Source organism: Dermacentor andersoni, chromosome 10 (genome assembly GCF_023375885.2).
Source record: "Dermacentor andersoni chromosome 10, qqDerAnde1_hic_scaffold, whole genome shotgun sequence".
Taxonomy (NCBI): Eukaryota; Metazoa; Arthropoda; class Arachnida; order Ixodida; family Ixodidae; genus Dermacentor; species Dermacentor andersoni.
This window is the reverse complement of record NC_092823.1, coordinates 36,761,051-36,773,685: the sequence shown is the minus strand read 5'-3', so window position 1 is coordinate 36,773,685 and position 12,635 is coordinate 36,761,051. Positions and strand designations below refer to the sequence as shown.

At 45.1% G+C, this 12,635-nt stretch overlaps 1 long non-coding RNA gene across 1 annotated transcript in view; it reads left to right on the top strand.

The window, feature by feature from the left end:
* The first annotated feature begins 5,042 nt into the window (after positions 1-5,042).
* Positions 5,043-12,635, top strand: part of LOC140213759 (uncharacterized) — an 82,469-nt gene continuing 74,876 nt past the window's right edge. Inside the window, exon 1 of the long non-coding RNA XR_011890694.1 lies at positions 5,043-5,784. This is a non-coding gene — a long non-coding RNA (uncharacterized lncRNA). The remainder of the gene's footprint in view (positions 5,785-12,635) is intronic.

The window sequence follows — 12,635 nt, the reverse complement described above, 5'->3', positions numbered from 1 at the left end:
CAAGAGTCGTCGTTTATAGCTGATTGTTTGCCTTTGTGTGAAGCTCTCAAGAAGTTCTATCTCTCACAAAGCACTTTGCCCTTTGCTTTTTGTAACCTTGCTTGACTTGTTTGCCGTATAACCTAATATAACAAATGCTTATGAAGGAATGTGTGGTTGCAGAAACCACATTGTTCAGCTTGATGACATTACAGCACTGTGTCGTGTAATCTATCATTCATTTGCTGCGTTCGACATACGTAAGATACTCTGAATTTTAAAGTATGTCTAAACCCGCTATGACCATCATTTGCGTCAGCCTCAATCATTTTTGCTGCAAGAGGAATCAAGGCTTTTTGATTTGTTCTATTGTTCTTCAACGCACCTTATTCCATGCTATACCATTTATTTTTTATCTCCGGACAGAATTTTCAGGAATTTCAAGTGCCATCATTGCACCTCCCACTTGGTATCACTTATATAGCAGGCATCACATGCTCAACAAATAATGGCTGAAGGCTAAGTTGTGGAGATACTTATCCTTTGTAATTTAATTTTGTGGCACGTGTTTCACTTAAGCAATAGTAGTTCATCAGTATCTGAATGTGTTCAGCTTTAGCAATTCAATAAGCACAAACTTTAAGGTTGTGTTGTTAAAGTGTGCTGAAAGATGCACTGGTGTCCCAGTTACCCATAATATTTTGCAGCAGGACAGTGGTTGGTGCACCAATGCTTTCTACCACACATTTTCAGTTTCCTATACCCTGAATGTAGTGCTGGTATAGAGAATCAGCTCTAACTAAAGATGTCTTGGATATCAATGGGTATAATTGTGCTGTGGTTAGTCACACATCTAATGTTGCTTTTTTTAGTCAACTGCAGAGGCAAAATGTTAATATCTGCAACAGCAGAATTTTAGAAATTTTGTTGAAAATAAAAACAATGATCCTGGTATAAGTGCAATTCATGCCTACAGGTTTCCTATTTGCTGCCTTCCATATCTATTTTTTTTATTGCAATCTACACCTCGTTAAGAGTCATTACACGCCCAGCTCAACTGTACCACTTTTTGCTGAGATATCGTTTACCTAGTTGCTTCTGTTCTGTGTTCCATACAACTCTTTCTCTCCTTAAATGTCTTCTGACCTACTGGAATAGTGCATTTTAAGTCAACACTCCCTTTCTCTCTTTCTACAGAGTATTTTTTATTTCTGGATGTTGCTGTGTCTTATTGGCTCTCCATTTTTATTGTTGCCAATACAGTGCTGCATTCTTCACCTAATGTTTCACCTTGAAACAGGTGGGTAGGCCTTATTTGGTGTATGCAGTGTTTTGCTATGTGGTTTGATGTTTCCGTTTAATGTGCTCATTGCTACAAATGAAAGTGCTAACGAGTTGGGAAAAAAAATTTGCTGCTGTAAGTATCTTACATACCTGCTTCTGGTGGGCATTACACTGCACTTGCCACAGGATACTAAAAGTAACCTAGCTGGATCCAACTAGGTCATTTTTACATGCACAGAAAACCCGGTGTGCAGTGCCAGCTGCAATGCCTTGCTACCCCTTCACATGCATTGTTGCCGCCACAGACTGGAGCTGAACCTCTGATTCTTAGTGCAGAATCCCAGCATGTTGTTGCCTCTGTGTTGATGTCAGCACCACTAACAAATCTTACCGCACTGACTGGCATTATATTGACTGCAATATGGCATGCTGGATTCCAGTTCATCTCAATTCCAAGTCATCTTGGTTGGTTGACCAAAACTCAGGAAATAGTTCAAGCTGTATGACCCTTGTGTTTTGCCAATATATGGCAAGACATTTTGTTCCTCATATTATTTGAGGGTTGTACTTCTCAAGATATGTCCCTAAATAATGTCTTGAACATTAATTTTCATTCTTTTACAGAATACTCATGCAGCAGATTCATATGCTCTGATATGAAAGTAAAGAGAAGCCTGGGTTCTATGCTGCAAAAAATGGGAGCGAAGAATGACACCTCTTGCAAGGAATGAAGTGCTGAAAAAGGTCCTACTACTTCATTGTTCATTGTGCTGTGACAGGCACTGGCAAATAGTGGGGAAAACAATTTTATTTTCTGCTAACTAACTGCTAGTGCCTGTCACAGCACAACAAACAATGAAGCTATATGCAAACCAGTCAAATAAAGTCAAATCAATAAAAAAATCATATTGCATCTGGTATTTCATTGCATGCGCGCATGCCAATTCCCGGTAGGTGGGCTGCACAAATTCTCTCAAGTCTCAAATGTCTGCTTATATGCTGCATCCTGTGACCACAATCTCGACAGACTCCGTGCAGAAATGCTGTATCCTGCGGCTACAGAGATTGAGCAGACTTTCTGCAGAAAGGGTGTACCAATTGGGCGCTGGGAGGTGACAGAAAGTCTGTCACCTGTGTTCAGATATTCTGCATCCCGGGTGACTCGGCGTCTGCAGAATTTCTGCAGCAAGTCTGCAATGATTTTTGTAAGGGAGGCCTCCGCCGTTGCGCGCCCGGGATCAAGCCTCCCATGAGTCGGGTTGCTTGAGAGTGGAGCCCTAAGTGGGCGGTAAACTCCATCTGAGGCTCAATACGACTGAGAGACCGATAGTTCACAAGTACCGAGAGGGAACGTTGAAAAGAACTTTAAAGAGAGAGTTCAAGAGTACGTGAAACCACTTAGAGTAAAACGGGTGGGCCCTCGATGCTCGAAAGCGGTGGGATTCAGTCTCCGGAAGACCGCGGAGCCGGCGGCGTCGGGTAAACGGCCCCCTTCGGGGGGCTGTTCCGGCTGCTGGCACGCAGACGCGGTCTCCAGGGTGCGCACTTCCCACCGCCGGGAGAAAGCCGCGACGGACACGGGTCCATGGGAAAAGTACGACTTTGAGTCCGGCTATGGAGGTGACCTGCCGTCTCTTCGGGGACGGCTCGCGGTAGTTATACCTAGCCATGCACGAGAAGTTCGTCACCCCGTCCAGGCCCCATGGGCTTCTCCCGGCTGTCGGGAGGCCCGAACGATTACGCCCTCCGGAAACGGAGCGGAGAACCCGCTGGGCAAGCTTGTCGTCTCCTGTCGTCCGGGTTGGTCCCGTGGCGGCGGGTTGGCCGGCGAGAAGCCGCTGTGAGCGGGGCAATTCTCCCGCGGAGGCGCTATCGTGGTTTGCGGCGACTAGGTCGGTAACCCACCCGACCCGTCGTGAAACACGGACCAAGGAGTCTAACATGTGCGCGAGTCAATGGGTCTCTCGAAACCCAATGGCGCAATGAAATGTGAAGGCCCCTTACGGGCTGCGTTGCGATCCCGGACCGCACAGGGGTCCGAAAGAGGGAGCAGCAACGGCCCGTCCCAGGCGCTCACTCGTCGCCGGGGCGGGGCGAGAGCGCACACGTTGGCCCCCGAAAGATGGTGAACTATGCCCGGGCAGGACGAGGCCAGAGAAAACTCTGGTGGAGGTCCGAAGCGATTCTGACGTGTAAATCGATCGTCGACCTGGGTATAGGGGCGAAAGACTAATCGAACCATCTAGTAGCTGGTTCCCTCCGAAGTTTCCCTCAGGATAGCTGGCGCTCGATGAGAAAGCAGTCACACCTGGTAAAGCGAATGATTAGAGGCATTGGGGTCGAAACGTCCTCAACCTATTCTGTAACTTTCAATGGGTGTACGGAAGGCCTTCTGGGTTGAGGCCTCCCGCTGTGGTGAGAGTGCCAAGTGGGCCACTTTTGGTAAGCAGAACTGGCGCTGTGGGGTGAACCAAACGCCGGGGTAAGGCGCCAGAGTCGGGACGCTCATGAGAACCCATGAAGGGTGTTGGTTGCTTAAGACAGCAGGACGGTGGCCATGGAAGTCGGAATCCGCTAAGGAGTGTGTAACAACTCACCTGCTAAAGCAACTAGCCCCGAAAATAGATGGCGCTCTAGCGTCGCGCCTATCCCCGGCCGTCGCCAGCATGAAAGCACGAAATGTGGGCATGCTAAGCCGCGACCAGTAGGAGGGCCGCAGCGGTGAGCGTTGAAAGTGTCGGGCGTGAGCCCGCCTGGAGCCGCCGCTAGTGCAGATCTTGGTGGTAGTAGCAAATACTCAAGTGAGAACCTTGAGGACTGAAGTGGAGAAGGATTCCATGTGAACAGCAGTTGAACATGGGTCAGTCGGTCCTTAGGAAAAGGAGAAATCCTTTCACAAGCGGGCGCGTTTGTGCAGCTCAGTCTGTGAATCGGAGACGCCCCGCTGCAACCAAAAGGGAATCGGGTTAACAGTCCCGAACCCGGCTACGGAGATCGGTCCTTCGGGACCCAGTGCGGCAACGCAAACCAGCTCGGAGACGCCGATGGCAGCCCCGGGAAGAGTTTTCTTTTCTCTGTATTGATATCGAGTGCCTGGAATGGATTCGCCCCAAGATAGGGACGGTGGCTCCGTAGAGCAGTGCGGCTCTTGCGCTGTCCGGTGCGCACCTGTCGGCCCTTGAAAATCCGAGTGAGGGAGTGTGATTTTCGTGCCGGACCGTACCCACATCCGCAGCAGGTCTCCAAGGTGAACAGCCTCTAGTCGATAGACCAATGTAGGTAAGGGAAATCAATCGGCAAAACGGATCCGTAACCTTGGGAATAGGATTGGCTCTGAGAGCTGAGCCGGTCGGGCTGGGGTCCAGAAGCAGGAACGGCACTGCACCGAGACTGGGCGAGGGTCGCCGCCGTAAAAAGCGTTGCGACCGAGCCCGGACAAGCGTCGGGACCTTCCTGTGGAAAGCCACAGCTGTGCATTTTCCGTGGGCTTCGCGCCTGAGGTTCTTGCTTCGGCCGGCAGAAAACAGCCAACTCAGCACTGGCACGGACCGGGGGAATCCGACTATCTAATTAAAACAAAGCATTGCGAGGGCCGTCGACGGTGCTGACGCAATGTGATTTCTGCCCAGTGCTCTGAATGTCAACGTGAAGAAATTCAAAAAATTGGCAGAGGCTTAGCTTGGCTAAGCCTAGTGGATTGCGAAATCAATGTTCTGTTCAGGTTGGTGAGTTCCATACTACTCATCGAACGTGTAGATGCAGTCTCGCCGCCATTTAAAGCATCCATAAGGCTTGCTGTCGAACGAACAGGGGTCGCCAAAGTCGCGTCAGCATTGAGAGCATGCATGATACTTGTAGATGCACCCAGATCAAGAATGTTGAACGCATTCGCCTGGCTGCATAATATGCACGCCGTTTAGCTAAACGTTGTTCACGCTCTTCCTCCGTTTCTTCCGCACGCCGCCGCTTCTTAGCTGCAGCACATCGTTGCAGCTTCACCTTATACACATCATCCGACGTGCCGTGGAGGGTTCGCTGGGACGACTGCGACGAGCCGAGTTGGGGGGCCGCTTTTCCACAGCTGGCATGGCGTCACGTAGAGCGAGCGCCTCCTAGAGACCTGAACATCGCCCCCGAGGGATCCGATGTCGCTGCGCATGCGCAAGGTGAAAGGAGGTGAGAAAGGAGGTGAATACGTTTGTACCGGATGTGACGTGTCCAGATGCTTGTTTTTTTACTTTTTTGAGAAACATACTCTCGAACTCGGACGCTTGGGCGTTACGGTGTCGCAAGTGTGGTCGCCATATTACTTTTTTTTCATTTACGAAGGTCGTAATGGCCCTTACGGCTTCTAAGGAGCCTGAATCTGACGCAGTTGGGTCGATGTGGTATGCATTGACAACACTTGTGTGGGCGCATGATTGGCAAGTGATAGTTGCTTTTCGTTCGTGTTTCTTCTCACGTGTGAAAGCGGCGTGGAAGTCAAAGCAGTCGTCGTCAACCGGCGCTACGTTGGTGCAGGTGAGACACACCTTTCTTCTCTCTGCCTTCTGGATATACACCTTTTAACGATACCGGACACTTTTCAGTGCGGCTTTCCTTTGGAGGCTGCCGATGAGCTCGTCCCTCGACATGCAGTAGCCACCAGGCAGAAATTCTCGGGGCCAGGTGAAGGCTTCCTCGTTGGCGTTGCATAATGGTCTCCTCGCACGGGCGCGCTCATAAGTTGGTGCCTGGGCGTGAATATATTTATTGAAACATATGTATTAATATTTTTTACTTAATAGTTCTAGCGGGTCATTATTTTGTATTGTTGGCGGCGCCTCCGGGACACCTAAGCTGGAACATAATGCTACGCCAACGAGCAATCTGCCTAGGCTTGCGCACGCGTTCCCACTCTTTTACCGTGCATGGATGAAAGATTAATAAACGCTTTCGTGCGTGCTAAATTGCGAACCCCACTGTAGTCGTTTTATGTTGGCGTCAGACTCGGAAGCATATTACGCACAACTTGCTATCATAGTAGTCACTAAGGGAGGTGTCTTTTAAATTTTATGGTATCAGTAGTACTCGGAAAAAAATATTTTTATAGTTCAGATATGCAAAAAAAAAAGGCCGCATTTACTCGAAATAGCTTGAACAGGAATATAGTCGACCCTTGTCGGAACTGTGCATTGCAACTCGAAGATAATTAAAAAGGTTTGAAGTTCGGGTAGAGGTGATATCTTGTTAGAAAAACGTGAAATGCTGAACATAACACACCATTATTTACCGTAAGCTCGTTGCCACAAGCCTCACTCTCGTTGTAAATAAATAAATAAGCTGTTCAGGTTAAGTGCTTCGCAGCTGTTCTTGACGCCCCAAACGATTTCGTCCTCGGTTTTGTTTGGTGCGAAGGATATAGTCTCAGCATAGTCCACATGCGAACTTTACGGCAGACACAGCCGAGGAACTTTGTTACGTCGGTACATTGGCGAGATTTGTACACAAATATAGGTCCAGATTGTTCGGTTCAGAATGTAGATAGCCCATGTTGGGTAACATTATCGGGGAAGAAAAGTTGGCCTATGTTCGAATTTTGCAGAAAGAACAATATTTTGGCACACATTTGGAACTAGGAGCTGTTTAGATACTTAAACAGTTGAAGGCAAGAATTGTTTTTGTTATCTAGTGCAACTTCCACTATCGTATGCTGTTTCTGTTTTTTTTATTAAATCTCCTTTAGCTTCCAGATGCTTGTTATAGTTCCAAAATTGAAGAGGCATGTTCACAAAAGTTATTAATCATAAACACCATAGTTAGAAAAAAATCGAAATTCTCATAAAGTCGTGTTCTCGGAAAACTGCAAAGTTGTGTCAAGGTGTAATTTATTAAAACGTCCCAGGGTTACAGTTGTTTTTTTGAGGTTAGCGTTATTATAGCCTCTCTGTTTCTGCAAACTTTGCTGCCGTGCTTCAGCTTTAAATCTTAACTGGCTTCTCCCTTAAAATTTCACATGGAAACACAAGCAGTTCCAGCAGTGACGTCTAGGTTTCTTTGCATTGCTGGCCAGTTTATGGTGGTTTGCAGTAATTTGGTCACATTCACTGCAAAGGTCTTTGGCATTCTGGTCTGGCACAGCCTCATCACCCTTTAGAATACTTCGTATTGCCATTTGCTCTACAGCCGTAGGCTTCGCCATCTTTGGCTTTCTTTGTGCAGTGGACTTGCGCTTTTTGGAGAAAAAACGGCGCTGTGGCTCAATTTTTCTTTTTTGTGGCATGTTCGATGTTGCCTCTGTGTTGCTGGTTGGTGCACTTAATCTTGTAAGAGCCTCCTCCATCAGAGGCTCGAACCACGGTAAAAATGTTTCTGGCAGTGCGGGCTTTTGCAGCTGCCCTCGAATCGCATCGAGTAGCAATATGCAGCGTGCCGATGCTGTTTTATCACCCATTGTCCGGACTGCTTGAAGAGATGTCGCAGCACTCATCAGGTTGTTCTCCACTTCTTGGTCATTGCAGTCCTGAGTGGGGGGGGGGGGAAAGCAGTTCTCAAACTTCTGCTTCAACTAATATGCCAGACATACGGCTAAATGTGCAAACACCAATGTTCTGACATATCTATGGTGATTTGTTTTTTGGCTCTAAACATTGGCACTGTTAAGTGCTGTATTGCGTCGCTGTAATATAAGTCCTGGAGCAGTCAAGCAACAAGTATATCTCAACCTTTTGCTATGTGATATCCTACCATTTCAGTCGGAACTTTGCATGCGTTCTTGAATTTTTGACAAATTTTACAAAACCATATCAAATGCTTCAATTTCTGTGTCAAAATATATTATTTACATTTGACAGAATAATTATTTATACAAGCATAGATGGTGGGCATCTATGTTTGGCGGTGCCAAATGAAAATTATTCTTGGATCTAAAATTTGGTTAAAATCTGCTCATTGAAGTGGAGGTGTCTGGCGAGGTTTTTAGCAAGCGGCCATAATTTTGAGTAGCCAATCACGTGAAATTATCTTGAGTAGGAAAAAAGCTACAAAATTCTTGTACCTTTCATAAATGCAAAATTCTAGAGCTGCAGAACAGATACATGTCATCTCACCTTACTAAGTGAATAAATTTATGCAGTTTCTGAACATTTCAATTTTATTTAGAGATTAATGTCGGTGTGAAGATCAATTATCTCTGTGGAAAGTATAAAGGCTTCTTTTTTTTTAACTCAAGGTCACTGTTTGAACTGTAATATCACGTTTCAATGATCATTTACTTCAGGCTTGCACATTTGTTTGCTATTGCTAACTTGTATATGTGTGCCATCATAGAGTGGTACTAAACATTTTCACCATTTGCTTGTGTTGGAAGTACACAGATGTCTTTGTGTCAGTACTTAATAAAACAATGAGATATTTTGTCATTCAATTAATGGCCAATCTATGAAAGTATTATTGAAGTACATATATATGAATAATTCTTGGTTCATCTGAATTTTAAATGCTCATTTTTTGGCATTTCTGTACCCGCTGCGGTTGCTTAGTGGCTTTAGCGTTACTTTGCTAAGCATGAGGTCATGGGATCAAATTCTGGCTGCTGTAGCTGCATTTAGATAGGGGTGAAATGCAAGAACGGCTGTGTACACTGCATTGGGTGCACGTTAAAGAACCTTAGGTGGTCCACATTAATCCGTAGTCATAATGAGGTAGTGCTTTTGGCACGTAAAAAACCCAAAAATTTATTTATTTTTTTTAAAGTTTAAGTGTAGACTAGAAAAGGCACCAGCACTGCATAAATGGAACATCAATCATAAAGAGGAACCAATGTGACTAGTAAGGCATCACCTCGGATACTTCCTGCAATATCCTTTCTGCAAAGTCCTTGAATGGGCTTTCTATAAATACATTTAACACCAAATTTATTTCTTCTCCTGCCATGGCCTCATCCAATACACTGCAGCCATGCCCGAGTCTAATGCCTTCCATGCTCCCTCTGTAACCATGTCAGTCCTTTGTATCGGTACAATCTTGACATTTTGTCGCATGATCCTGTTCCACCATCCTATGAGGCTGTAGTTTCTATGTAACACTGGAATCTTTCACCACCAGGTTGTATCGGTGCCCATTCAATCGAGATTTCCTTGCTTTGTTTCTGTTGAAGATACTTCTTAGTTGTGATATTCAAACTAATCCAGCCATTGGTCATCGTGCGTAATAATGTGCAAGAGTTAGCATGAAAAGTGGCAGTGATGTGAAGGAAAGAGCAGTGTATTTTTAAACCTAAACTCTCAGTACTGGTACAGGCCCCCTTCAGGCATGATTGTTTTACCCAGAGAGCTTACTTTCTATTTCTGAAAGAAATCTACATGAGCTGGTGCATTGAAAGGCTCTCATGTTCCCCACAAATAATGGTTCCTTACAAATGCACATTAGACTGATGACAAGATGTAAACATACCTGGTCACAATGTTCTTGTGCTGAAGGCTTGGCTTGAGCGCTGTCCTGCAGCTTGACTTTGGCAACAGCATGTATGTGCTTCCAGATTTGTTTGTGTTAGGACATTGTCCTTGCATGCGCAACTTGCATTGTGTATGCAGACTCTACAGTCCTTGCATGCTAGTTGGCAGCTGTCATTGCAGAGTGTATTTCCGAGGCACGTAACCTCATATGAATGTTCAGCCGATTGCGACTTTACGCACCACTGACCAGTGCCGGCTGCTTGAATTTCCGAATCACTGATTTGTTCGCCAGCTTTGTGTCGAGATTGCGTGTCCTGGTGAAATGTTGTTGCTGCATTCCTTGATAGCTTTATGAGTCGGTCAAAGATTTTGTCCCGCACCAATTTCAGAAGTATTGCAATTAGTCTATCAATTCTGTTGTTGTTCTTGCCTCCAAGGTAGCAATATTTGATTACTCTGTGTAGGGCTTCTAATCGCATAATGGTATTGATATCGTATTCTTTCCTGTAACATGCTGCCCACACCTCAGCGCGATGGAAATAATTTTGCATAAAGTATGTCTTGAATTTGATGAGGCCGTTGGTGTCTCTCCCATGGTCGTCACAGAACTCCGAGAAATCCTCCATGGTGCCCTTGAACATATCTTCTGTAGGAGCATCCATCATAGTCCTCAGTGCCTGTAATATTTACAGTGGAAAGGGTAGCAGAAATATCAACTACCTTTTTTTATTAATTGCCAAATAAAGAAATATGCACACTCCACATATTTTATCGGGAGAAATGTGCTTCTCGCTCGTTCATACTTTTTTATGTAAGGATAACGCACAAGTTAGCAAGAAATTCAATGAAAGGCGGCTTTAAGACTTCATATGTTGTCGGGTTAAAGTACATGCCTGTGCTCTTTGTTTTGACAGCTGGAGCAGATATTGTTGCCTCAGCTAAGACGCTAACTGTATTAGTATTCTGCCTGGAATTATAAGTAGCAGACTTCTGACAGAATTCTGCACTGACCTGTACAGTACCCAATGATCCAGGATACCTCAATTCGAAACAGTAATGAACAGGATACAGGAACTCCTCCTATAACTAGCGATGTGGTCAGAAGGGCCTTGCAAGACATGAAACGAGGAAGAGCGGCAGAGAAAATGGAATAAGTCAATTTAATCAAAGATGAAGAAGACATAATGCTTGGAAAACTGGCGGTTCTTTGTATGAAGTGTCTATCGACTGCAAGGGTCCCAGAAAACTGGAAGAATGCAAATGTTATAGAATCCACAAAAAAGGTGATGTTAAAGAATTGAAAAATTATAGGCCCATTAGCTTACTCCCAGTATTATATAAAATATTTGCCAATAACAAATATATGTTACAATATTTGTTAACAACAAATATTTGAGTATAATAAGCCTTTCTACTATATGGCTTTCATAGATTACGAAAAGGCATTTGATTTGGTAGAGATACAAACAGTCATAGCGGCATCACTTAATCAAGGAGTACAGAACGCTCATGTAAATACCTCGGAAAATATCTGCAGAGGTCCTACAGCTACCCTAATTCTATACAAGAAAAGCAGGAAGATACCTATAAAGAAAGGGGTCATACAGGGAGACACTATCTCTGCAATGCTATTCGCTGCGTGCTTGGAAGAAGTTTTCAAGCTACTAAACTGGGAAGGCTTAGGGAGTAAAGATCGACGGCGAATATCTCAGCAACCTGTCGGCTTTCCGATGACATTGTTCTATTTAGCAACACTGCAGACAAATTGCAACAAATGATTCAGAACATTAACAGAGAGAGAGTGTAAGAGTGGGGTTAAAGATTAATATGCAGAAGACAAAGATAATGATGAATAGCCGGGCCAAGGAACAAGAGTTCAGGATCGCCAGTCGGCTTCTAGAGTCTGTGAAGGAGTACATTTACCTAGGTCAATTAATCACAGGGAACCCTGATCATGAGAATTGAAGTTCACAGAAGAATAAAAATGGGTAGGATCACATGCAGCAGACATTGCCAGCTCCTGACTGGAAGCTTACCATTATCATTGAAAAGGAAGGTGTACAATCAGTTCATTTTACCAGTGCTGACATATGGGGCAGAGACTTGGAGACTGACAAGGAAGCTTGAGAACAAGTTAAGGACCGCGCAAAGAGCGATGGAACGAAGATTGCTAGGCATAATGTTAATAGACAGAAAGAGAGCAGTTTGGATCAGAGAGCAAACGGGTATAGACAATATTCTAATTGACATCAAGAGAGAAAAAATGGAGCTGGGCAAGTCATGTAGTGTGCTGGTTAGATAATTGTTGGACCATTAGGGTTACAGAACGGGTACCAAGAGAAGGGAAACGCAATCCAGGACGACAGAAGACTATGTGGAGCGATGAAATTGGGAAATTCGGGGGTGCTAGTTGGAATCAGTTGGTGCAGGACGGGTAATTGGAGATTGCAGGGAGAGGCCTTCATCCTGATGTGGACATAAAGCATGATGATGATGATACTTGCTTTTTCATTTCTAGAAATTGAGCTGATATCTATTTTGTTGTAGCACAAGCTGAGCGGCGGGGACAACAAAAAGGCATGTTTGACAACCACACAGCGTCAGATGTGCCTTTCTGTTGTCCACAAGCACCTTTTGAAATGATTCTATAATAGCAAGTACATTCGTGTGACAGATGGCTGCACAGCCATGGCTTTTTCTCTTTTGCCTTCACTACCCATCCCACAGGAATCCTCTGCTCCTCGCTCACTAACTTTGTGCAGTGCAGCAAAAGCTACAAGTTGCGGCAAAGAATCTGAAAGGCTTCTTTGATGACTCTGTATGCAACTCTGATTGAATGAAAGCTTTATAGGATCAGTGAGAAAGCTCCAGCTACCTTCTCTGAACAGGCAGCCCGTTTTGTCATGGTGGCATCAGCGCATTTCCATCTGCTAGTAG